Source organism: Natator depressus, chromosome 1 (genome assembly GCF_965152275.1).
Source record: "Natator depressus isolate rNatDep1 chromosome 1, rNatDep2.hap1, whole genome shotgun sequence".
Lineage (NCBI taxonomy): Eukaryota > Metazoa > Chordata > Testudines > Cheloniidae > Natator > Natator depressus.
The window spans coordinates 82,282,213-82,307,738 of NC_134234.1; the positions used below are offsets into that span (position 1 = coordinate 82,282,213).

A 25,526-nucleotide genomic window follows, 5' to 3' on the forward strand; every position below is an offset into this window, starting at 1 on the left:
CCATTGGTTCAGCATAACTTTCTTTCCTACTGGTGTGACTGGTCACACTGCTAAGCCGAGCTTTGTGGAATTTCTGGTTTTAATTAGTTCCTTTGGGTTTTGGGGGAAACCTGGGACAGAGGTTCAAGATTACTTGAAAGAGATTTCAGGTTTTTGACTACAGGATTTTCACAGCTCAAGATTAAAATATGAATCTGGAGCACTGGTTTTCATAGCTCTAAGGTACTTCTGACTTACGTCTGTGTCTGCTCTTCTCTTCCATTTTGTTATCTAGCTGGCTGTCAATCAAGCCAGCCTGCACAAGCTTTCTGCAGACAGAGAAGCAGCTGCAGACTCAATAGGAGCTCTGAGCAGATCAGCAGCACAGCTGTTCTCCTACATTGGTTTCTAAAGCAAAAGTCTTTTGTGTTTACATTAGGTAAGGAAGTGTACAATTTGTGCCTTTCAGATTTTTTTATTAAAAGGCAAAGAAAGCAAAAATGTATATAAGGGCGGGAATTGTACTAGAGAAGGGTTCTGTGTCAGCAACTAAAACATGTGGATTAGATTCACTTTAATAACAGCTATTAATGGGAACTTAAAGTTAATTTAGTTGGTAGTAAAATGCATGTTAATATTGTTGAAGTTTTTAGTATTGTATTGCTTGTAAATGTGAATTGTGAACTGTATGGCAACTAGCTGGCTGTCAGTCAAACAGGCCTACATTTTTTTCTAGAGAAAAGCAGAGTGGAGCAGCTGCATACTAAAGAGGAACTAATCATCATTATAAACTGACTTGTATTTACTGGGTGCACATGGCAGGGTCCTCTTCTGGGCACCTTCCAAAAATCTTTTTTTTTAAATCCAAGTAGAAGTGGATTTTTAAAAAAGAAAACATAGCCCAATTATTGATGATTTCTGAACTGGTGATGGAGGGAAAAACACCCAGTTACCTACCTCCGTTTCATCAGAATTGAATAAAGGAATCACCTAAAAACCAAACCCCATATTACTTGTATAAGAGACCACACCTGTTAGGCCACAGCCTATCTTAAGAGACTGTCCAAAAGTGGGCCTTTTTAACCTTTATTAGAAAACTGCCTCTTTCAGCATTAACTTTTGCCAGTCCTTTAAAAGTTAGCCTAGATGATTCAATGTATCCTAAAAATGAGATAAAAATGTCCTCTGTCACTTGTGTATTTCAGCAGGAGAGCTATTCCTGCAACACTTGAGGGTCGAGAGCTAAATTATTCACTGTGGTATCTGGCTGTTTGAAAAAGATAACCTCTCAGTAGATTTTGTATCAGTTTTATTCATGAAGACAAAACCTGTATTGCGTTTCTAATGAACCTATCTTGAGTCATCTGTGATTTGTACCATTTTACAGCAAAAAACATACAACTTTTTTTCAAAGCTGCAAGAGTAGGCATTTATACCGCACCCAGAGACTACACACCTGCATGAGCAAATCCATATTTTAAGCATTAACTTACCTGTCTGCAAATTCAGAAGGGATATTTTCAAGCTACAATAACCAGGAGTGTGAGCACCTATTTGTTTTGCACCTATATATGCACCTGTATATGCACATACACTTACCTATTTGTTTATGATGGGCTTGCTCCAAAGCCTATTGACATCACCTCAGTGGGCTTTGGCTCAAGCACAATAGGCAGATCTTGTGGCTGCAAATTAAGAGCTGCATTTTTAAACGTATCCCTTGCTGTCCTTGTGTTTTCATTATAACAATTGTAACAGAAGATGTTGGTGCCAGATGCTGGGTCACTTCAGAGAAACATATATTACCAGCATGCAAGAGCTGACTGAATTAGGGCTATTAGGAAGAACAAAGAAATGGTCTCTCTCTCTCTCTCTCTCTCTTCTGCGAGAATTTTCAGAATTCTTCCAAGAACAGGATATTTTCCACCAGGAATAAGGTTTTGTTGCTCTTAGGGAGAGCAGGCAAGCCATGTCATCTGAAGCCTGCAAACATTAGATTTCGTATCAATGGGTCTATTTCTATTCCTGGAAAGTGCTCAGTATCACCTGGATCTGTCCTGCTTCTAGCCAAAACCCAGCAACCAACTTCCCTATGCTGGAGGCAAATGGGGTCTTTTTTTCCATTGTCTGAGATAAGAGACCAGCTTGAGTTTATGTTCTGCTGAGAACAAAGGGCTACACAATTTACATACAACACAGGCCCCTGGCTTCCAGGTATGGAGAAAAGAGACTGATGTTTGTCCATTATTTGGCTGCAATTTTAACAGCTGCTTAGATGTCTTAATAGCTAAACAGGTCTTCAATCAGATACATAGGTGAAAGCAATTTCTCTAAAGAATTTTCAAGAGGGGACACTAACTTCATGCAAAGTGGACATGCACATTTGAGAGGCAATCCAAATCAAAGGAAAGATTCCATTGGAAGTCTCTCTTGATTGTGGGCACTTATATTTTTGTGCATTGTGGCCGTGACTTAAGGATTTGGGCACCCAGCAGAGATTTTTATAACTGGGTGAGGGTTACATAGTTGGATGTATGTACTGAGAAGGTAGAACAATCCGTGACACTTCTATGTGGTTGGGCTCAGGAGTGCTCTTCTTATGGGTACCTGTTAAGTGTGCAGAAGTTCTCTATATGGAACTCCCGAAGAGACCTGCCAATGGAGGGAAAAAGCTAGCGCAGCAATGTGTAGATACTATGCTACACAATGTTCTATGCTGCAAAAAAGTACTTTGTCCAAGAAAGTGAAGAGGGGCAGAGGACTCAACAAGAATGGTGGTGGGGTGGAGGGTACAACCTCATCAACAAGTATATGGCCCGATCCAAAGCCCATTGAAGTCATTGAAGGTAGGGAGATTTTCTGTTGACTTCAGTGAGGTTTGGTTAGACCCTTAGAAGGGACCAGGGGAATGAGAGGGGCTCATTTCTGTAGCTGCAGCTCTCTGCCCTGCGTCTTGGTGATCTCATGGACAGTTCCACTTCCCAGCCAGGTGCCCAGATATGTGCAGACACCTCTTGCAGGCTGGAGTGGCGAAGCTGGTTTTCCCACTGCTGCTGAAGTTTAGGGTTCATTTTGTGATGAGGACGCAAAGAAAGGAGTTTGGAAATCAGCACTGAGATCATCTGTCTGAGTCAGCAGATGACTGACTTTGCTAAGGGAAGTCTGGGTTGGTTTTTTTTGCAAAATTCATCAGGAAATCAGCTGCACTAGCCAGGGGGTCTGCTGCAGTGTGTAGGAAGCTGGCCACCTCATTCTGATGCTCTGCACTCTCAAGGGCCCCATTCACCATTTTCCTAATGAGTGCCAGCTGCTTTTGGGGCCAGCCTTTTGCTTTACTGCTTTCATTCCTGTAGAACCTCACAGTTGCTGAACAGCAGCATCTCCTCTGTGTTCATTAAACCTTTTGGAGAAGGTTCTGGGCCCTGCTGGGCTGTTCCTGCTGGCCTAGGCTCTCCTGATATTGGTCCTGCACACAGAGATGGAGGGTTGTAGGTGTCAGGAGAGGACTCCAATGACTCATCCCTATGTCATCCTCCACAGATGCCTCAATGGCTAGATGGTGAGTCCCTTTGGAGGACCTCACTTTTGCTGGCTGATACTGTCTTGGTAGGATGCTCCAGCCTGGTTGTTTCTGGCAAAGTAAGGATAAAAGGAAACTGTCACAAATCCCATCCTCACAGGATGAGGCAAACCGTTATGTAACCAAGGACACCAGTAACTGGGCTGAACATCTGCTTACACCTATACAAAGCAGGAATCGTGGCTGATGCTCAAATGTGGGTGGCAGTAGCAGGGAGGAAAAAAGCAGTTGAGGATGAGGGGGGAGGGATAGCTCAGTGGTTTGAGCATTGGCCTGCTAAACCCAGGGTTGTGAGTTCAATCCTTGAGGGGGGCCATTTGGGATCTGGGGCAAAACTTGGGGATTGGTCCTGCTTTGAGCAGGGGGTTGGACTAGATGACCTCCCTGAGGTCCCTTCCAACCCTGATATTCTATGATTCTATGAGCTGTCTGTGTCTGAGGTGGTAATTTTTCATGAATAATCAGAACTCAAGCTAAGTTGTCTCCAGTGGTATAACAGTGGAGCTGTAAGGCATAAGGGGAGGGACTACTGGAATATAGCAGAGCCAGATGCTCAAGTGGAGTATATTGGGATAAGTTTCTGGAATGATGTTCATTTACACCAGCTCAAGACATGGCCATAGCATGTAGTGCAAAATTGCTCTGGAACCCTACAATAATTCCTGTGCATACACATGCTGCCCACTGACTCATGAAAGCAGTGTCTAGTGCAGTGCCCTGTCCCATACATTGCTTCCACAGGGATGGCTTGAAGCGTCACTATCTCCTTTCAGAGTGAATGTGAAAGTCTCAGTCTGTTCTGAACTGCTTTCTCCAGCCTCAATTCAGTCAGCTGCTGCCTTCTGAACATCTCTGCAGTGTTCTTCTTCTTCATATCACCACAACCCTCCAGTGCCCTCCCACCACATTCATCCCACCCTTTGTAGGCAGCTTCCACATCACCAAATTTATCCCTTAAAAGGAAGGCATATCTTCCGTTAACCATACCTGACCTCTGCATGACTAAAAGTAGCCTTCCTTTTTTGGATTTGGGCTGACAAAGCTGTTGCAGAATACCCTCAGGAGAAGATGCACATGATCTGACAGCAAATGACACCTACATTGGTTGAGTGCAAGCTGTCAGAATGTAATAATCCCTGTTGGGATGCAGGATTCTTATTTGCGTTTGCTAAATAATCATTATAATATTTCAGTTATACAAATTTATGGAGATTTGCCCAAGTGCCAGGGGCTCTGTCAATTGAGTGTTCTGTTTTTGAAAATATTGCCTGCAATTTGCCATGTAAGCATTTACGTCCCACCCTATACTCTCTGCTGAACAGTAGCAACCAGCACTGGAGGATGCCTTACAGTGAGTGTCCTTAAAGATTACCAGTATCATCCATAATGGCTGATTATAGCCCTAGCATGTAAGCACTAGTCCTGACACAAAGTAACTTCCTGCTCACAGTGTTTGTGGTTATAAACCCCTGCACCTGACAGATTAATTCAGGGAGCTACAGCCCAGTTTGTCTTCCCAATTCCCTTAATCTCTGATCAGGTCTGCCTCCCTATTCTTTTCCTCTCTTCTGAACATTAACTGCTCCTAAGACAACTGTTGCAAAAAACTGCTGTATTTTCTCCATTATGTGAGAGCTGTACTGTTATTAGCTATTGCACACAGAGTTCCCAAAATGGCACAGCGCCCAGAACTCATTGGCAGGCTGTATTTAACTCCTTCTAGTACAGATGCAATCCATTGAGAAGAAATAAAGGTAATTTTTCCCCTACCCCATAAATCTTGTCTTTTTTGGGACAATCCACAATCCAGAATGTTTATGATGTAGCTTTCTGTCATGTGCACTCCAGATGAAATCAACAGGAGACCATTCTAACAGGACTTTGGCCCTGCGTTTAAAATGGGCATGGCTACAGTCCAAAATGTTCAAAGATAATCCAAAACTTGAAAGCACAGTTCACCATGAATAACTCTGGGTAGACACAGATCTTAGTGCTTTATACTGGCCTTGTAGCCTCATAAAACACCTATTTATCACTGTACAGCCCTGTCACTAATGTCAACGGAGTTTGCAGATGTCCTAGGGTGTAACAAGGGTGGAGACTGAAAGATGGAGGACAGACAAAGAAAAGTGAGTCAGCATCAGGGTGGACCAGGGCATTGGCAACTAAATTCAGGTATACACTGATCTTTGCTTTCATTTGTCATCCACACAATGTAGGATGCTGCCACTCTCCCAGACTGCTGCGCTGGGCATCACAGAATGGGGAAGAGATGGCCAGCCCTCTGTGGAGATAGAGGTGGTTAGGGACTATTTAGAAAAGCTGGACGTGCACAAGTCCATGGGGCCGGACGAGTTACATCCGAGAGTGCTGAAGGAATTGGCGGCTGTGATTGCAGAGCCCTTGGCCGTTATCTTTGAAAACTCGTGGCGAACGGGGGAAGTCCCGGATGACTGGAAAAAGGCTAATGTAGTGCCAATCTTTAAAAAAGGGAAGAAGGAGGATCCTGGGAACTACAGGCCAGTCAGCCTCACCTCAGTCCCTGGAAAAATCATGGAGCAGGTCCTCAAAGAATCAATCCTGAAGCACTTACATGAGAGGAAAGTGATCAGGAACAGTCAGCATGGATTCACCAAGGGAAGGTCATGCCTGACTAATCTAATCGCCTTTTATGATGAGATTACTGGTTCTGTGGATGAAGGGAAAGCAGTGGATGTATTGTTTCTTGACTTTAGCAAAGCTTTTGACACGGTCTCCCACAGTATTCTTGTCAGCAAGTTAAGGAAGTATGGGCTAGATGAATGCACTATAAGGTGGGTAGAAAGCTGGCTAGATTGTCGGGCTCAACGGGTAGTGATCAATGGCTCCATGTCTAGTTGGCAGCCGGTGTCAAGTGGAGTGCCCCAGGGGTCGGTCCTGGGGCCGGTTTTGTTCAATATCTTCATAAATGATCTGGAGGATGGTGTGGATTGCACTCTCAGCAAATTTGCAGATGATACTAAACTGGGAGGAGTGGTAGATACGCTGGAGGGGAGGGATAGGATACAGAAGGACCTAGACAAATTGGAGGATTGGGCCAAAAGAAATCTGATGAGGTTCAATAAGGATAAGTGCAGGGTCCTGCACTTAGGATGGAAGAATCCAATGCACCGCTACAGACTAGGGACCGAATGGCTAGGCAGCAGTTCTGCGGAAAAGGACCTAGGGGTGACAGTGGACGAGAAGCTGGATATGAGTCAACAGTGTGCCCTTGTTGCCAAGAAGGCCAATGGCATTTTGGGATGTATAAGTAGGGGCATAGCGAGCAGATCGAGGGATGTGATCGTTCCCCTCTATTCGACACTGGTGAGGCCTCATCTGGAGTACTGTGTCCAGTTTTGGGCCCCACACTACAAGAAGGATGTGGATAAATTGGAGAGAGTCCAGCGAAGGGCAACAAAAATGATTAGGGGTCTAGAGCACATGACTTATGAAGAGAGGCTGAGGGAGCTGGGATTGTTTAGTCTGCAGAAGAGAAGAATGAGGGGGGATTTGATAGCTGCTTTCAACTACCTGAAAGGGGGTTCCAAAGAGGATGGCTCTAGACTGTTCTCAATGGTAGCAGATGACAGAACGAGGAGTAATGGTCTCAAGTTGCAATGGGGGAGGTTTAGATTGGATATTAGGAAAAACTTTTTCACTAAGAGGGTGGTGAAACACTGGAATGCGTTACCTAGGGAGGTGGTAGAATCTCCTTCCTTAGAGGTTTTTAAGGTCAGGCTTGACAAAGCCCTGGCTGGGATGATTTAACTGGGAATTGGTCCTGCTTCGAGCAGGGGGTTGGACTAGATGACCTTCTGGGGTCCCTTCCAACCCTGATATTCTATGATTCTATGATTCCCTCTAACAAAAATACTATCACTGATCTTTCTACTGAAGATTTCCAATGCAAATCATAGAATCACAGAATCATAGACTTAAAGGTCAGAAGGGACAATTATGATCGTCTAGTCTGACCTCCTGCACAACACAGGACATGGAATCTCACCCACCCACTCCAGTAACAAACCCCTAGCTTATGTCTGAGCTATTGAAATCCTCAAATCATGGTTTAAAGACTTCAAGGTGCAGAGAATCCTCCAGCAAGTGACCCGTGCCCCATGCTGCAGAGGAAGGCAAAAAAAACCCAGGGCCTCTGCCAATCTGCCCTGGGGGAAAATTCCTTCCCGACCCCAAATATGGCAATCAGCTAAACCCTGAGCATGTGGGCAAGACTCACCAGTCAGACACCCAGGAAAGAATTCTCTGTAGTAACTCAGATCCCACCCCATCTAACATCCCATCACAGGCCATTGGGCATATCTACTGCTAGTAGTCGAAGATCAATTAATTGCCAAAATTAGGCTATCCCATCAAATCTTCCTGCACAGCCTTTAACCATATTGTATAGTATTTTTCATGTGATCACTGCAGACAGCTGATGGGTTGTAATAGCTGTGGGTTTCTTTTCCTTCCAGCTTGCTTGGGATTGTGGGGAAACATCCATTGTATGGATTTTGGGACATCAGCCTATTGCCTCCTGGCCTCCTTCCTCTGCCTGGCCGGTGGTTTCTTATAGCTTAAGGCAGCCTTATGAGGAAACAAATTAGGCTTACTATTTAATGGCTGTGCTCAACTTGAGACCAGAGGAATGGGGTTTTTTTGAACAACCTCCATAAGAATAGTGGGGAAAATAGCAGAAGAAAATATCTCGGGAATTTCTGATTAGAAGCATCAGTCTTACACAGCAAAAGAGAATTGAAGAAAAGTTAACAGCAACAACATTCCCTTACTTCCAACAAATCAGATGCAAGTTCAAGAAAAAGCAGTATTTCTCAATTCTTGCTTTAATAGTAGCCATCAGAACTGCAAAATTCATAGCTACATAATTCTAGAAACACAGGGACAAAAAATCAAAACATTCAGAAAGCATTTATGTATCCAACTTCCACCAGTCCTACTGAAAATCCTGCATAGAAGCTCAGCCATTGGTGTCCTTGGTCACTGAGCATCAGAGATGCAGAACTTGGTCTGCATACATTTTGGTATTTGATCTAATTAAAAAAATAAACAGGCAGCCAACAAAACACCTGAACAATGCCTATGCTAAAATGCACTCTAATATCTATGATTAGATCCACAAGAACCGGCAAAAAAGGACAATTTAAAAAATCCCAATGTGGGCAAAAGGAGAAAGTAAATGCAGCTATATAAAGAAAGATTTATGTTGAATTCCATTTCATTCCAAGTAGTGATAGAGAGATAATCTCCAAAATCTAGATACTCAGTTTTAGCTCCTGAAGGCTGCTGGCTGGAGGCATATGTCAATTGTGTTACAATTCTGTATTGACAGAAAGCAGAGATGACCATGTCTGCCAATAGTGGGGGGACACAGTAAAGGCATTGGCTTCAGCAGATGTTACTGAACATATTCAGTCCATGTGAGCATGCTCCATACAAACCAAGCAGCAAATTGGGGATGGGGGCATGTGACCCTGCATGCCCCCTCACACGTTGCCTCTGATTGAAAGTGGACCCTTTATTAAATATAGATTTTGCAAGTGAGTGAATAAGTGTTTTTTCTAATAACATAGTCTGCCCTGCCTCAAAATTCTACATGGGATTCCACATAGCAAAATTTCCAAACTAAACAAAAACACGGCAGGATAATAGTTTAATTAGTGCTCGAGATTCTGTTATGCAGATCAAAAGCTCACTAAATTCTCTTCCTGAATTTATTTTCAAAATGAAAGCAAGATGATGTTGTGACGGGCCACCCCAGGGTTAAACCTGTAACTATGGTACCACTGAGCCCTCCATCTCACCAGCCTGGGCTCCCTCTCACACTGTGCTGCTGTGACAAGCTACAATACCCTCCAGAACGTGTATGCACACAGACACTCATGCAGGCAAGGACACACCCAGCTGCTGTTACCTGAATGCTTCTCCTCAGCCACTCATGAACTAACAATAGAGAGGCTCCAGCCAATTCCCCACAGCTCGCTACCCTTGCACCCCTGAACTGTACCGTCCTGCCCTGGTTAAAAGCCTGACCAGTAAAGATTATTACCCAGTCCATCCCCCTTTCCCTCCCCCCCCCCCGATGTGAAGAGGACAATGCACTAGCCCCTGTAGCCAATTATTTTAGTTTATTATCCATTTATTGTGTGATGCTATGATTAACAATATGTAATATCATGTATATTCATTGTACAATAAGAATGAATTGTAGGATTATAAAAGTATAAGATGGTTCCTCTAAATATTGATCAAAGTATTAGACATGATTAAGACAAGTTGAAATGGAAGAACCTGTAGGTTGAGGCCTACAAGACTCTAGCTTATCTATTTTAGGCCTTGGAGCCAAGAAATGATGACATAAGTGACCAGAAAATAACCCAATGCCCTAAGATTACGGGAAAAGAGGTACCAACTGGTAAGGTTGCCAAATATTACCCAGAAGAATAATATTAGATCATAAAAAATACTGTAAAGACACATCTGTCTCCAACATGTGTCTTAACCACAGGATACAGGTTGTGCATCAATTCTAATGAGAATAAAGGGAACTTACACAGCCTACAGAAAATTGAGGTCCCTTACGTTTCCAGGGGACAAAGACCAATAAGAGAAAAGAGGGTACACTTTTATGGACATGCACAGAATGCAGGTATAAACAGAATTACATTATAAAAAGGGGATGCCCAGAATTAGAAAACTGAACTCCCTATGGGAGACTCCAGCAGGAACCATCCCTCTAATGATGATCAAGCTTTGAGACCCATCAGACCCTAACACTGTTGTTAAGGATGTAAGTATAACTATATTTGTAACTTGTGCATAGGTCTGTATAGAATTTCTATATACTTGGGTAATCATTACTTTAATTGTAACTTTAATAAAACTTGTAAAACAGTCTAGACCTTGTACTTGTGAATGTCTATGTGGTCACTACCATTGGTCTTTATTAGTTCCTAGAGACTCTAACTCTGAATCAAGTAGCAGAGGTAACTTCCACTCAGTTAAGTTTGAAACTGTAGCCTCCATAGCTGAACCCATGGTGGCATAATACCACATTACCAAATTCACTTTAAATAAAATAAAAGGCTACACCCCTGTTCCTGAGCAGATTCCCCATGCACTTCAAGCAAACCACACTGTTTCAGGTAAAAATATAAAATAGATTTATTAACTACAGAAAGGTGGATTTTAAGTGATTATAAGTAACAAGCGTACAGATCAAAGCAGATTACACAAGAAATTAAATAAAAAACACAATCTAAGTCTTACACACTAGTTAGGATTTGAATCAAGCAGTGTCTCACCCAGTTAGATAGTATAAGCAGGTTATCATTTGCATACAAAAGCAGGAATCCTCCCTTCCAGCCTGGGACCAGCACTTCCCCAGTTCAATCTTTGTTCCTTAGGTGTTTTCAGGTTCTGTGTTGTAGGTGAGTGAGGCCCAGTGATGATGTCACTTCCCCCTTTTATAGTTTCTTCCATGTGGAGGGAACTTCTTTGTTTCAAGCCAAGCCCCCCCAATACAGTTTGTGGAAAAATACAGGCATTAAAATGGAGTCCAGGATCACATTATGTAGTCACATGCCCTTGCATGCTTCGATGAGTAATGGCAGCCATTATTCATATGCTGACTGAAGCATCCACAGGTGCTGGCTAGGCTGGATGTAAAGCTTTGTGGGTGTTACCCAGGAGCAAGCAGATTTGAAATACAGATGCATAGTCAATATTTATAACTCCAGATACAAAAATGATACATACATATAAATAGGATAATCATATTCAGCATAACTTTTCCAATGACACCTCACCTGACATATTTTGTACAAGATGCATCATAATTATGTCATAATCATATCATAATCATATCACTATGGTGAATATAGGGTGCAGCGTATCACAGGTGTGTTTGGATTTTATTTCTCATTTGATTGTGATTTAAGGTAGCCTTTTATTTAGGCCTTGTTGTGATAATTGTGTCTACAAATTTACTTTAATTGTGAGCTAAACTGTAAGTGAAACTTCATAAAATGTCACAATAACCTACAATAACAAATGTGGATGGGAAAAGGTGTGAAAGGGAGACAGACTGAATTAGTCTATACAACAGGGCCTACCAATATGACTCTAGGACTGTGTTGAAATTATACTTGTTAAAAACAGCAGATGTGCAGCCACAAGTTAATTAAACAAACTTGGTGTGTCAGATATCAGGCCTAATTGGTGGTCAAGATAATGACAGGATGGGTTATTCCAACCATCACCTCCCTTTTTGGGTTCCTAAAAGAAAGAGACTTTGGGAGAAAAAAAATAGATAGAAAAACAGACAGAAGTAAGCTTTACCATTATGGCTGCCTCCCTCACCCTTTCCTGAGAACCTGGACATTCTATGTCCTCTTCCTGAGGGATGGTCTGACTACCTTGGGCCAGTGAGAGGGATCCCGATGACAATGCCAACCCTCCCAGCTCCAGCTGAATCCCAGCCACCACCTGAGATGACATGGGATCAGACTTTAACAGCAGCAATGACAACAGCTCCTGCTCAGCTCAATTCCCTTCTTCTCTGTTCCCCCAAAGGACACTTATTACCATCCAAGAGACGGTCAAAAAACAGGGTGGTTTTCCTCCAAAAAAATATCTACTACTAATGGGAAGTGGAAAAGGGGATGTTGTTAAAATGAAAGCCTCATTTAATACTTTACATTTCAAATGCTTCAGCTGCTTTTCCTTCTTTTCTGTATCTTTAATAAAAGGTTAAAGGGATTTTTAATGGTGTGTTTGCCATGGAGCTAAGTATGCTTGAGGTCTCTGTATACCCAAGCCCTGAACCTTGTTTAACACTGTTTAATGTTAGACAGTGACAGGGTCATGTTAACACCTTTAGCCCCTATATTCCATCTAAATGACTACAACAAACCCCAACTGTGGCCATTTGCAACTACATTGGGCTTTTTCTGAGGAATTCATCTTTAGCTCAGACTGTTTCTATGTAGCAGACCAACAGACTTTCCAACTTACCCCAGCATCCAAAGCAGAGGCATCTGCAATTTTCTGTGCGCCTGAACATTGATGTAAGTTTTCAAAGATTCTCAAATCACGAAAAATGGCCTCTTTCTAAAAAAAAAAATTTTTTTTCACTGAAAATTTGAATTTCTTTAGAACTTTAGTTTTTTGATGACAGAACAAAAATGAAAAGGAGTACTAGTGGCACCTTAGAGACTAACCAATTTATTTGAGCATAAGCTTCCGTGAGCTAAACAGAACAAAAAGGGTTTATTTTTCTTTTAGTTTTCAAAACCCCCAAACAACCAAAAATGGGAGTTGGGAGGGGGAAACTTTCTGGTTAGTTTTTTTTGGGGGGGTTGGTTGGTTTTTTTGTTTTGCTTTTGTTTTTTGGTTGTAAAAAATGCAAAATTTTCACAAAAATCAGAAAAAAAACAAACAATTTTGTTTCTCTGAGTGTATGCATGCACACATACCGCTTGGGGGAACTGGTTTATTTGCCTGTATAGCTAAATAATTAATATGAAATCTGAAAAACTGGTCTTCTGATTTCCCCAGCTAGAAAGATTTTTCTATAGAAATACTGATGTAGTACAAATTACTGTCTCCTTTGCCATTTGATGTTCTTATTCCTGTTCCAGGTGAGAGAGTCTACCAAGCAGATCCATCTTGCATTTTACTGTTCAATACACTTGTGATAGGCACCAGATTCCAAGTACTGCAACTCAGTGACCTCTCTGACTGTAAAATTATAATCTGATTTTGAGCTAGGAAATGAAGATGGCACATGGTCATACCTATGCCATATTGTCCCCTACAACAGTAAGTGGTTGATGGTTTTATCTTTCTTTTCCCCTTTCCATCATCTGTCTTCAAACCCAGAATGTTCTCAGTGTGTGCAACACTTTGAAAATAAGACTAAACCGTGATGAGAAGGTGTGATTTAGCCTATAATAACCCAAGAGATACCTAAATGATTTTGAGTTGTGAATTACATAAAAGCTGTACCTGTGTAACAGCCACATCTGCTTGTTAGCAGACTGCTGTCAATGTCTTTACCTGCGGTTTATTTGCTCACCAGTTTTACTGAACTCAGATGACCTTCATTTCTCAAAACTGGAGGTCTCCTACACCCTAATTAATGTGTGTGTCAGGGCACTTGAATGGTTGAAATCTGATTGACCATTTGGTGAACTCTGACAGCAATGTCAGAGTTCAAATTTAAGACATTTTCTGTATTCATCAGGCCAGAATAAATAAATGTACTACTTTTCAAGATTCCAGCTCAGCAAGCACATAGAAATTACATGTCTATCAGTCAGGTGTTAGAAGTTTCTGTATAGTAATTCTAGTGGTGGGTAAAAGACAATATCTTCCCCTTCTTTTCTTCACGGAAGAATTATACCTTCCACCCTCACCGCAAGCCCCTTGAGACACTGATAATGTACTGTTTAAGAGCTGTCTCATGAGAAAAGGTGTTATTTCTACAAATCAAAGGTTTGTTCACTTTAGATCTGATTCAAGATTCATTTAAGTCAATGGAGACACTTTTGGTGATTTCAACGATCTTTGTAGCAGGCCTTTTATCCACAAAAACAGGGGGAGGTTTTCTAGGTTTGGGGGTTACACAATGTAATTATTGCAATGTTTTGCTGCTACCATGCATTAAGGCTAATAAAGAGAAATAGATTGAAATGCAGGAACTTTTCATTGGTCACTCATTAAGTGCTATAAATATGTTTAGGCTTACCAACTGGCAGAAACACTCCCACAAGGTTGGTGAAGTAGCATTTTTTGGCAATACTGATCAGATTAATATTTTACTTAAACATATAACAGGTTTATTAGCAGCAAAACAATTGAAAGACCTGTAAGATTAATTGGGGTATTAAAATATTGCTGAGATGATGACTCATTACACCCTTTCTGGCAAATAATATGTATCAGAACAACATATGCTCCTGTTTTGAAAGCCCTGCAGAAGGCTGGCTGGAATGTCAATCCACTTTTGATTAGATCATTTTTTACATAAGAAATATATGGGAACTGAATGGAGCTGATGCCATTCCTACAGTGGGGTTTAGCCTGTGCACAATGGGCAAAAACAACCAACAGTTTTGTACAATCCCATTAATCTTTGGGTGCAATTTCTGTATAAGAAGTTCAGAAATACTCTCATAAAACATCACTGAAGAAAACTGTATGGAGTCCAGAGTTGCTGAGCAGCACAAATATTCTGGCTTACAACAAAAGTTGTTCATTATTTAGGATTTGTATTACAGTCACACCCACTGATCCCAGCTAGGATTGTGGCCCCATTGTGTTAGAGGTTGGACAAAAAATAGAATGAGAGTCCCTGATCTGAAAAGTTTAATTTATGAAGCTGTTTTGTAAATATCCATAACAGTACGCTGTCTCTTTAGAGAGCCAACTTTTAGGGGGGAAATTTTATTCAAATCACTAAAACGTTGGGGCTAGTAATATATCCCTACACCAATTATTTTTTAATGGACATTCAGGTAGTGAAGTCTTCCCCTGTCCCCCTAAATGACTTCCCAGTAAATGAAGCTTCAGGAGCTGCAATCTGCATAGCATGACACATGCACTCTAATTGGTCTATATAAGTATAGACAAAGTTCATTATATCAGAGCTTGCAAGAAGCCCTTTATGTTGTACTCACTATCTCTAGCACTGGTGATCCTGAACTAGTCTACTACACATTAAAACAGCTTCTGTGGTTAAGAGATTTTTTAATTGTCTGCTAAGTATTGCTCAAAGCTTCATACAAATGGAAGGATATCAGCTCTGATGAATAGTTTATTAAAGTATGTATAAGTGACTGCGAAAAAGAGCAGTACCATGGTTTCCTTATGAATATGAACTAGCTGCATGACTAACTCTTTGGTAAGCTTACATCTGGCAAGCTTTGTTGATTAGTCCACACGCAACTTCCCTTCTGCTTTCAAATATAGAAAGTCTGACTGGTTAATAAAATGTTGAGAAATAAAAATTCCACAGAGCAGTTAATGCAGTGAAAGCTAAATTATGCTCTTGGATCTTTTGAGGCCAAATCCTGTCCTTGGTTGCTCGAACCTAACTCCATTTGATTTCAGAGGGATTGCCAATGTGCATATACAGGCAGGATTTTCCTCGAAGTTGTTTTAGAATCATAGGACTGGAAGGGACACTGAAAGGTCATCTAGTCCAGTCCCCTGCATTCATGGCAGGACTAAGTATTATCTAGACCATCCCTGACCGGTGGTTGTCTCACCTGCTCTTAAAAATTTCCAATGATGGAGATTCTACAACCTCCCTAGGCAATTTATTCCAGTGCTTAACCACCCTGACAGTTAGGAAGTTTTTCCTAATGTCCAACCTAACTCACCCTTGCTGCAATTTAAGCCCATTGCTTCTTGTCCTATCCTCAGAGGTTAAGAAGAACAATTTTTATCCCTCCTTCTTGTAACAACTTTTTATGTACTTGAAAACTGTTATGTCTCAGTCTTCTCTTTTCCAGACTAAACAAACCCAATTTTTTCAATCTTCCCTCATAGATCATGTTTTCTAGACCTTTAATCATTTTTGTTGCTCTTCTCTGGACTTTTTCCAATTTGTTCACATCTTTCCTGAAATGTGGCGCCCAGAGCTGGACACAATACTCCAGCTGAGGCCTAATCAGCCCAGAGTAGAGTGGAAGAATTACTTCTCGTGTCTTACTTGCAACACTCCTGCTAATACATCCCAGAATGATGTTCACTTTTTTTGCAACAGTGTTACACTGTTGACTCATATTTAGCTATGACCACCAAATCCCTTTCCGTAGTACTCCTTCCTAAGCAGTCATTTCCCCTTTTGTACGTGTGCAACTGATTGTTCCTTCCTAAATGGAGTACTTTGCATTTGTCCTTATTGAATTTCACCCCTTTTACTTCAGACCATTTCTCCAGTTTGTCCAGATCATTTTGAATTTTAATCCTATCCTCCAAAGCACTTGCAACTCCTCCCAGCTTGGTATCATCTGCAAACTTTATTAGTGTACTCTGTATGCCATTATCTAAATCATTGATGAAGATATTGAACAGAACCGGACCCAGAACTGATCCCTGCGGGACCACACTCATTATGCCCTTCCAGCATGACTGTGAACCACTGATAACTACTCTCTCAGAACGGTTTTCCAACCAGTTTTGCACCCACCTTATAGTAGCTCCATCCAGGTTGCATTTCCCTAGTTTGTTTATGACACTCTGTAATGATTCCTCAAAGCATCGGATAAAATGTTACAAAAATATATACTAAAACATTTTTCTTTAAATGTTCAGGCTGTTGCAGTACAGTGGAGGAGCAACTACATTATAAGCAAGAAAGGGTGAGTTAATCCTAACTTGTAACCACACTCTGCTTTGGCCTTTAAAGCACTCCCTTGGCTTGACTCAGCTTTGGGACAGATTTGACATATTTTATCTTATAGTGAAAATAAGGGGCAAACTCCTGGCCTCACTGAAATCAAAGGGAGTTTTTCCATTGACTTCAACAGAGTCAGGTTTTCACCCACGGGTTACAGAGATCCAAGTGGTGTGTGATGTAGTTCCTCCAAGATGTACATAAAGAACACCCCATAGAGAGGAATACAGCCTGTAACAATAGCTCTGAGATGTGTGAACTGCTCCATTCATCTCAGTAGATACTCCCCGGCTTGTTTCAGGCATGCCTTTATACACAGTGGTGAAGCATGTGTCTGTTTCATGATGTCAGATCTTGAATCTGCTGGGATTACTGTTTGGTCTCCTTTAAACAAAATCCCATTTTGCACACACAATTTATCCCTCAGCTGGCAGCAGAGGGTAACCTCCTGTGGCATTTTCTCCTTGCAGTCTGGCCAACCCTGGAGTATGAAATGGTTTTGTCTGTAGCACCCCATCCTGTTCAGTCCTTTGTTGGAATGTCTGGAGTCTCCCATCACAGATGTGAATGTATCTTAGCGTGTTGACAGAGTCAATCTCCTGTCCCAATGAGCTGTCTCTGTTGTACTCTGAAAGCTATGCTCTGTTCAGTGTATTTGCCACCAGTAGTGACTGTCCTCGCGTCATAGCACTGGAGTCTCAATAACATGCATTTTAGTTACTTGGGTGCACTTGGCAGTGGCTTCTTTGTGACGCTTTCAAATGGCTTGGGGTTAGACTGCATGTCCGCCTTCTTCCCAGATGTGAATTGATGCAATTGTTCCATTCCAAATAGCACAGCCTGTAGCTCCTCTTCTCTCTGAGAATATCCCCTGTACTGCTCCGGGGCCTCCTGAGGCATCATACTATAGCTCTATCTACTCTGCAGGGTAGTAGTGCTTTAGAACTGGTGCCACACCATTTTCTTTACTCCTTCAAATGCCTGTTCTTGAGTATCTGAGTTGACTTTCTCCATGCATTCAGTCTGATATTCCACTCCTGGCACCCGTATGGGATGATTTAGTTGGGGATTGGTCCTGCTTTGAGCAGGGGGTTGGACTAGATGACCTCCTAAGGTCCCTTCCAACCCTGATATTCTATGATTCTATGATTCTATGTCATCAGTTACAATGCTGGTCACTACATAAGAATAAACAGGCAAACAATGTTGTTATTTTGCAGGGAAGCAGGTGAAGAAGGAGAGAAATATACCAGTCTTTTCTCATGTGCTTAAAGTTACTATAATCAACATGTTAATGCAGAATTGCGGTTTTCTGGTGGCATCTCATGCCCTTCCAAAGCATCTAGGTCAGCAAAACTCAGACCTCTGAAAACCAGGAAATACAGAGTCAAGGTACACGCCAATGCAACCTTAACTCTGCCTTCTTTGACTGATGACCTAAAATGCTCATAACAAACATATTTGCACTCTTCTTTGCAGATAGTGCAGAACGCTCAAGGAGCAGGGCATATGACCACTGTAGCACAGAATCAAACACATTCTCCTTGCTAAGGCAACTCTTGTGTTTAGGTAAGTTAAACTGAACAGGAGCTACCTATTCAAACACAGTCTGCTCCACAGAAACAAAAGTACACCTGATAAACATTATGACCTCTTCACCCACTTTTACAACTCCCTCGCCCTTATGTACAGGATGCCATCGAACACTGTTCTTTCACTTATGCATCATTAAACCCACAGCCCACTCTCACTCATATCCCACTTCTCTGCTAACAGTCCCCATGGTGAGAAGACCCCTGTGGCCCGCTACTGACACAACCTACAGAATTCAGCACTGACATGAAGTATACTGGCTCTATTAAGGTACACATGCACCTCTTTCCTTTGATCATACATGGCGGGGGCAGGCAGGGAAAGGAAGAGGGGCTCACACCCTCCCTGAAAGGGCACTCTAGTGGATCAACCCTTAGCCTGGGCTGGGCCATAGTCTCTCACCCCTGGGCCCCTGATGGGAGTCACCACTTCTGGAAAATCTCTCAATTCCCGGCAGCGGTTCAGCTCACTCCAAGGTTCCTTTGTGAGTCCAATTACGTCTAGTCCCTGGTGGCACCCTCCAGTCCTGCCACAGTTTGCTGGCTAGAAGCAGCCCTCCAGGATGCCTCACCCATATCAGCCTTGTAGTGTCAGTCTATCCCCAAACAAGGGTGGGGGGGGAAGGAAAGGCCAGCCACTACCCTGGGTTGGGCTCCTCTTGCTTCAGGAGCTCACGAGCAGTCCTTAGCAGCCTCTCCTCCTGGGTAAACTGCCCCACTTCTCTGTGGCAACTTTCACCGATTTAATCTCCCTTTCTCCAGGTGGAGCGTGTTCTGCAAGTGTGCCTAGTTGGCACTGGCTGAGTGCAGGAATGCCCCTTAGCCTTTCTATCAGTGGGATGGGAGTGTGTCCCATCACATACTCTCCTTCTCAAGACCAGAAAGTTTCTTGCTCAAGTGTCTCCCCAGTCTCCATCTCCCTGGGAAACCAAAATCTGCATTTGTATGCTCTTTCCATGCTCGGTGCTATACCCAGAAGCTATAGGGCTGGAGTGCTAGATACCAGCACATAATCTGGGGGTTTGAGTCTTTCATACAATGTAGCCACTGCAAGAGCTTGTGGTCTGTGACTGGGGGAAAGGGACTACCCAGCAGGTAATACCTGAGGGAGTCCATGGCCCACTTTGTTGCCAGAGCTTCTTTGTCAATAATAGAATACACTTTCTCACTGGGGAACAACTTTCTGCTTAAATAGAGGACCAAGTTTTGTGTGAGCACCACTTGCAGGCCAGTGTTGGAGGCGTCTGTACACAGAACAACTTTCGGAAGAAGTCCAGGTGGCAAGGACAAGCGCCTGGCTGAGCCATGCCTTCAGAGAATTAAAAGCTTCATTGAACCGGTTATCCCACTGGACCTTTTTGGTGTCTTTGTCTTTTAGTAGATCGGTCAGTGCAAAGTTGGCGATGAACTTTGCAATCAGTGCAAAGTTGGGGATGAACTGGCAATAATATCCCATCAAGAAATGGCATATTTATCTTCTGGTTCAGAGTGAGGGGCATGGAGTTTATCTAGCACTGGTTTTACAAGGCCTCCTCCTTCCTGATACCCTAAATCAGTCACTTCTGTCATGGCCAACTTACGTTTGGCAGAGTTAGCTGTGAGGCTGACCTCCTATAGGGACATTAGCCCCACACTTAGGTGACATAAGTGATCTTCCTACACATGGCTATAGATTACAATGTCAACAAGGTAAGCTGCAGTATAGTGCTGTTGGGGTCCAAGGACTCAATTCATAAGGTGCTGGAAAGTTTCTTCTGATTCTTGCAAGCCAAATGGCATAGTTTTAAATTGTGAATGGCCAGTTGGGAATCAAGAACGCAGTCTTCTCCTGGGACGATGGAGATAGGGGGATCTGCCAACAGCTCACTCCTGGGGTCCCTTCTGACTCCAATTACTTCTCATCCCTGGCAATGCTCCCCAGGGCCCCACGCCTGTATCAAGCTTGTAGTATCAGCCTGTCCACAAACAAGGGACAAGAAGAGGAAAAGCTAGCCACTGCCTCAGGCTGGGCTACTAAAGCTCACTAGCAGTTCCTCCTTCTGGGTCAACTTCCCCCCACCTTTTTAATCTCTCCTTTTCCAGGTGGAGCATGATCAGTTAGGTGTACCGAATTGGAACTGGCTGGGTGCAGGAGTACTTGTTAGCCTTTCTATCAGTTGGATGGGGATGTGTCCCATCACAGGCAAGACCACTTAGATTGCCTCATATCACAATCACAGCTCTATCAAGTTTCTCCAACTAATCCTGCCATCATTTCAATACAGCTATACAAAACACTGAACACTGTTGCATGTATGCAGCTAATTCCCAGTGGCTATTGCTAGCTCCCCAGGATGCAGAATTAAGGTTGTGTGAACATGTACCTTAACTCTGATTTTCCTAGTTTTCAGAAGTTTAAATCTGAATAACCTTAAATCTTTACTTCCTGGTTTTCAGATAATTCAAGTTTTGCTGAATTTGCCATTCTGGAAGGGCACAAGATACCACCGGATAACCTTAACTCTGCGTTAACAAAGTTTTGTGTCAGTGAATTGCACTAGTGTTGGGAATGTATATCAGTGCTATCTAGTGAGCTTACAAAGCCAGTCTAGTGGGCCAAATTCAGCTCTCCATTACACTGTTGCAACCTTATTAAAGTCAGTGGGGGTACACTGATATAACAGAGTACTGTGTCACTGTGTCTTTAAAAGAATGGTCTAACATGAGAGTGACTTTCCAGAATACCATTGTCATAGATTTTTCATTTTTTCATACAGCCATTGAGAGAACTGCCCAAGTAAGAAGTTATATAATGAGTAATTCTTTTACAATATATCATCAAAAGTGGTTTTAAGTGATCATTCCCTTTAAGTGTAAGTACTCCCCTGGGTAGAACAGGAGTGAACAGGGGAATTATTAATTGTTAATAGCACATCTTTTGTGGAGATTTAGCCACACAACCTCCATCATTATTCTCATTCTGACTAGGAGTCTCTGTGCATCATTTTAAAAATTTCTGAATCAGTCTGAATGCAGTATCCCTGCCTACATAATGTGTACACATAATCTACCAGCCTCAGATGAAGTCCATTATGAGCCATAATACTGAATGGCTGCTGCAGATCTGATTAAAGACAGTCTCTAACTCAATTTCTACTCTATCAGCAATGCCTGTTCAGCAGGGCATGTTTTATTTCTCTCTGTCTCCAGGATCCATTTACTGTCTTTCATCTTCACTTGGGAGAGGTATTTAAAAAACAAAAACCCTTATTCCTTTTTTCATGCAATAAGATTTAGTAAATCATTGTTGATGGACTTCATTAGCTGAGACAAATTATCTGAATAATTATCTGATTCTGAATCAAATGCATCCACTAGAAAACAAGGAGTTCTATCGCAAGTTCTTGTACCATTCGCCCAGCTCATTACAAAGTCTAAGGAAAGTTAGAATCCTGCTTTTTCTTTCCTTACTCATTGCCTCACATCTTTTTCCTCTTCACTTCTTCCCTTCACACAAAGCACAGGGAACACAACTTTTATGTTGTCTCTGTCTCTTCTTTAGCTGTATCATCCTTCTCTGTAATGAAGTTTCTGTCAGTGCTCTAAAATTACACAGTTTGTGCCTGAGTGAAACACTGTTCAGTGTAGCAGATCTGCTGTGTGAGTGGTCAGCCTGTTCATACTTTCCTGTGAGTTATACTGTTTCTTGGTCATCACAAGTCCTGCCAATGAAAACATCTCATCTTTTAAACACAACGTGTAGAAGTTTACTGCATTGGGGGTGGCAGTGGTGATGATTAGTGCTTTTCAATTTCACTGCTGGCCACAAATACTTTTCCTAAGTCCTTAATAAGTGAATCATGGGGGTGTTCTAGTAGTGACTCAGAAATCATTCCACTTCATTATACCATTCACTGATGTTTGAGGTTTGAGCTACTAGAAAGGAGTGTTCCACTACAAACAAATCAGCTTACATCACCTACCAGAAATCCTTTGCAGCTGGCCTTAGATATTATTGTTCTTCCAAAGTTGCTATACAATTTTTTTTTACAGTTTTCAAAAGCAGAAGCTGTATTAACATTGTCTGTGCCTGGAAGTCATAAATGTAGTTTGTTGAAGAGAATACTATAAAGAGAATCAGATGTTTGAGGGATCTGTGATTAATGAGTAAACAAGTAGCTTCTACTTATACAATTAATCCTTTCGGTGGTCTGCTTGATAAGTCATTTAAGCAAATAATATTCATGTGCCAGTTTGGGGCCTCTGACTGATACATTTGGCTTGGTGAACTAAACAAACTTCTGTACAGTCACTTTGGATCTTGAAATTTTAGAAGGAGTCTAACATTTTTATAACAAGCAAAGCTTTTATTGTTTAAAAAATGTGTGATGTTTTCTATTTGCTGAAAATACTCCACTGAAGTGTACATATAGCCCTAGGGCCTACCATGAAGTTTGTGATACTTAAATACAGAATATTAATTCAAAGTACAAATATAGTATTTGTTTGTGTGTGTGTTGGTGGGAGGAGGGTTAGGGTTTTGTAACTGATGACATTTCAGAGCTCGTGAAAAACAGACATTGCTTAGTTAGTGTGATGAAGCAGAGAAACTGCCAGAAAGCACAGCAGGGCTTAAAGCAGGGGTGGGCAAACTACAGCCCACAGGCCAAGTCCAGCCCATCAGACCTTTTAATCTGGCCCTCGAGCTCTCACCAGGGGCTTGGCCCTCCAAATCCCTCAGTCCCAGCCCGGAGCACCCTCCTGCACCCCAAACCCCTCATCCCCAGCCCTACCCCAGAGTCCTCACCCCCCTGCACCCCAACCCACTGCCCCAGACTGAAGCCCCCTCCCACGCTCCAAACCCCTCAGCCCCAACCCAGAGTCCCCTCCACCACACCCCTACCCCAGCCCAGAGCCCCCTCCCACACCCTGATCCCTGCATTTCTGGCCCCACCCTGGAACCCACACCCCCAGCCCAGAGCCCGTACCCCAACCCCCTGCCTCATCCCAGAGTCCCCTCCCATACTCTGAACCCCTCTGCTCCACCCATAGCCCCCTCCTTCATCCCAAACCCCACCCCAGAGCCTGCATCTCCAGCCCAATCCCTTACCTCCTCCCGTATCCCAACCCCCTTCCCCAGCCCAGAGCCCCCTCCTGCACCCTGAATGCCTCATTTCTGGTCCCACCCCAGAGCCCGCAGCCAGAGCCCTCACCCCCTCCTGCACCCCAATCCCCAGTTTTGTGAGCATTCATGGCCTGCCACACAATTTCCATACCCAGATGTGACCCTCAGGCCAAAAAGCTTGCCCACCCCTGGCTTAAAGAGAGCTTGTGGGTCCAGCTAGCCCCGCCCCACTATACCAGTAGCCAATGCCAGGCCTGGAGGGGGGGATAAAAAGAGAGAGCGTGGCCCCCTTTAGGGCTGACTGATGAAGAGGCAGGAGCTAGCTATCTATCTCCCTATCTGAAGGGATAGAACACTAGTCTAGCAGCCATCTGGGAGTAAGCACTGCCTCCCCAGCCAAGGGAAGACTGCAAAGGGGCCTCTAGCACCTTAGGTAACTGAATGTGTGAACTCCAGAGACATTGTGGGGCTTGCCCTGGCCAACTTACAGCTGCCCCACTCAAAGGAGCCTGGGACTGCAGCAAGGCACTGCCCAAGAGGGGCCCCAACAGGAAGCAGGCTGCCCAGCAAATTAGACTAGAGGGGCCATGCCCCAAAGTGAACAGACTGGTAGGAAGTAGCCCAGAACAGCAGATTCGGACTCCCTGCTGGGAGGGATTCTTTGCCCCCTTCCCCGCCCTCCCATGCAGGGGATGATGTACACGGGGGCCTGAGCTCGGACTCAGTGGAGAGGTGGGCCTGGGTCCCCTTACACCTCCTGGCCTCAAAGACTGAGGCGCCTCAACCAAGCAGGGGACTGACCACCAGATACTTTTACCACTAGGCTGCCCAGCCCTCCAAGGCACCTGTTACAGTCAATTTTGTGCAGTTACACGTGTTCTGTCCTTCAAACACTGAGATGCTGTTGAAGTTATTTAATAAGATGATACTGTTTCAATGTGTACAAATGGGCCCTGGACTGAAAGAGTAAAAAGCCATAAGGCTAACTGATCTATTTGAAATGTGAGCAATTTCTGAACAAAATTGGCTAAATGAATGTTATTGGCAAAATACTATTGGAGTGATCCTACATATTGAAGGGACCTCCTCAAAAGTACTTCTGTTTGGTGTTTCTTTTTAAAAGATGAGTTTTAGGCAACATACAGAATGGCTTAATGCAGGCTACGCCCCTGCCCAGCAATATGTATTAATCAGAATTTTCGTAAGGAGAGAGCCCAGAGAGATGATCCCTCTCCAATAGGGTGCCTGCCCCAGGGTGGAGAAGACAGTGGGGCATAAGGGGCCCTGAAGGCATGACTCATCTTGGCACACAGCTTGCAGGGGGCAGAGCCAGCCACAGGCAGGTTTGTGAGGCTGTAGCCAGGGCAGAAAGTGTTGGTATGTGCCAAGCCCAGGCGGGGCCCCCAGTGCACAGGGTACAGCCCAAAGGGGACAGGAGGAGGTACAACGTGCCACCCTGTCATCTAGGCTGAAGCCCCTCCATGATGCCAGGGTCTCCCGCCACAGTGCTGAGATTTCAGCAGGGAATCCTTCACTGGGCAAGGATGTAGGTACCCTGTCCTGTTACCTGCTGTGCAGGCAGCATGTCTGTGGTTGCAGTACAGCCCCATGCAACTTTCTTGGACATGGATTGATTTAGTGGGTCTTTGTTGGGTCTTTGTGGAGAGCTGGCAACTGGGGGCCTTTGCCCCACCTTCCCTCCACCACTCATTACACCCCTATCAGGTACTGAATATGTTCAAACTAAGAATCATAATTCTAATTACTTACAGCTTTACAAGGGAAGCAGGTATTCAAATGATGGTTAATTATTCAGAGCAGTATCTG

General features: G+C 43.2%; 1 long non-coding RNA gene across 1 annotated transcript; it reads left to right on the forward strand.

Annotated features, from left to right (window-relative positions):
- The first annotated feature begins 308 nt into the window (after nucleotides 1-308).
- On the forward strand, nucleotides 309-16,968 carry LOC141982342 (uncharacterized). The gene is made up of 3 exons (XR_012638035.1): nucleotides 309-418; nucleotides 13,240-13,420; nucleotides 16,922-16,968. It is a non-coding gene; the product is annotated as an uncharacterized LOC141982342 (long non-coding RNA).
- The last annotated feature ends 8,558 nt before the right edge of the window (nucleotides 16,969-25,526 follow it).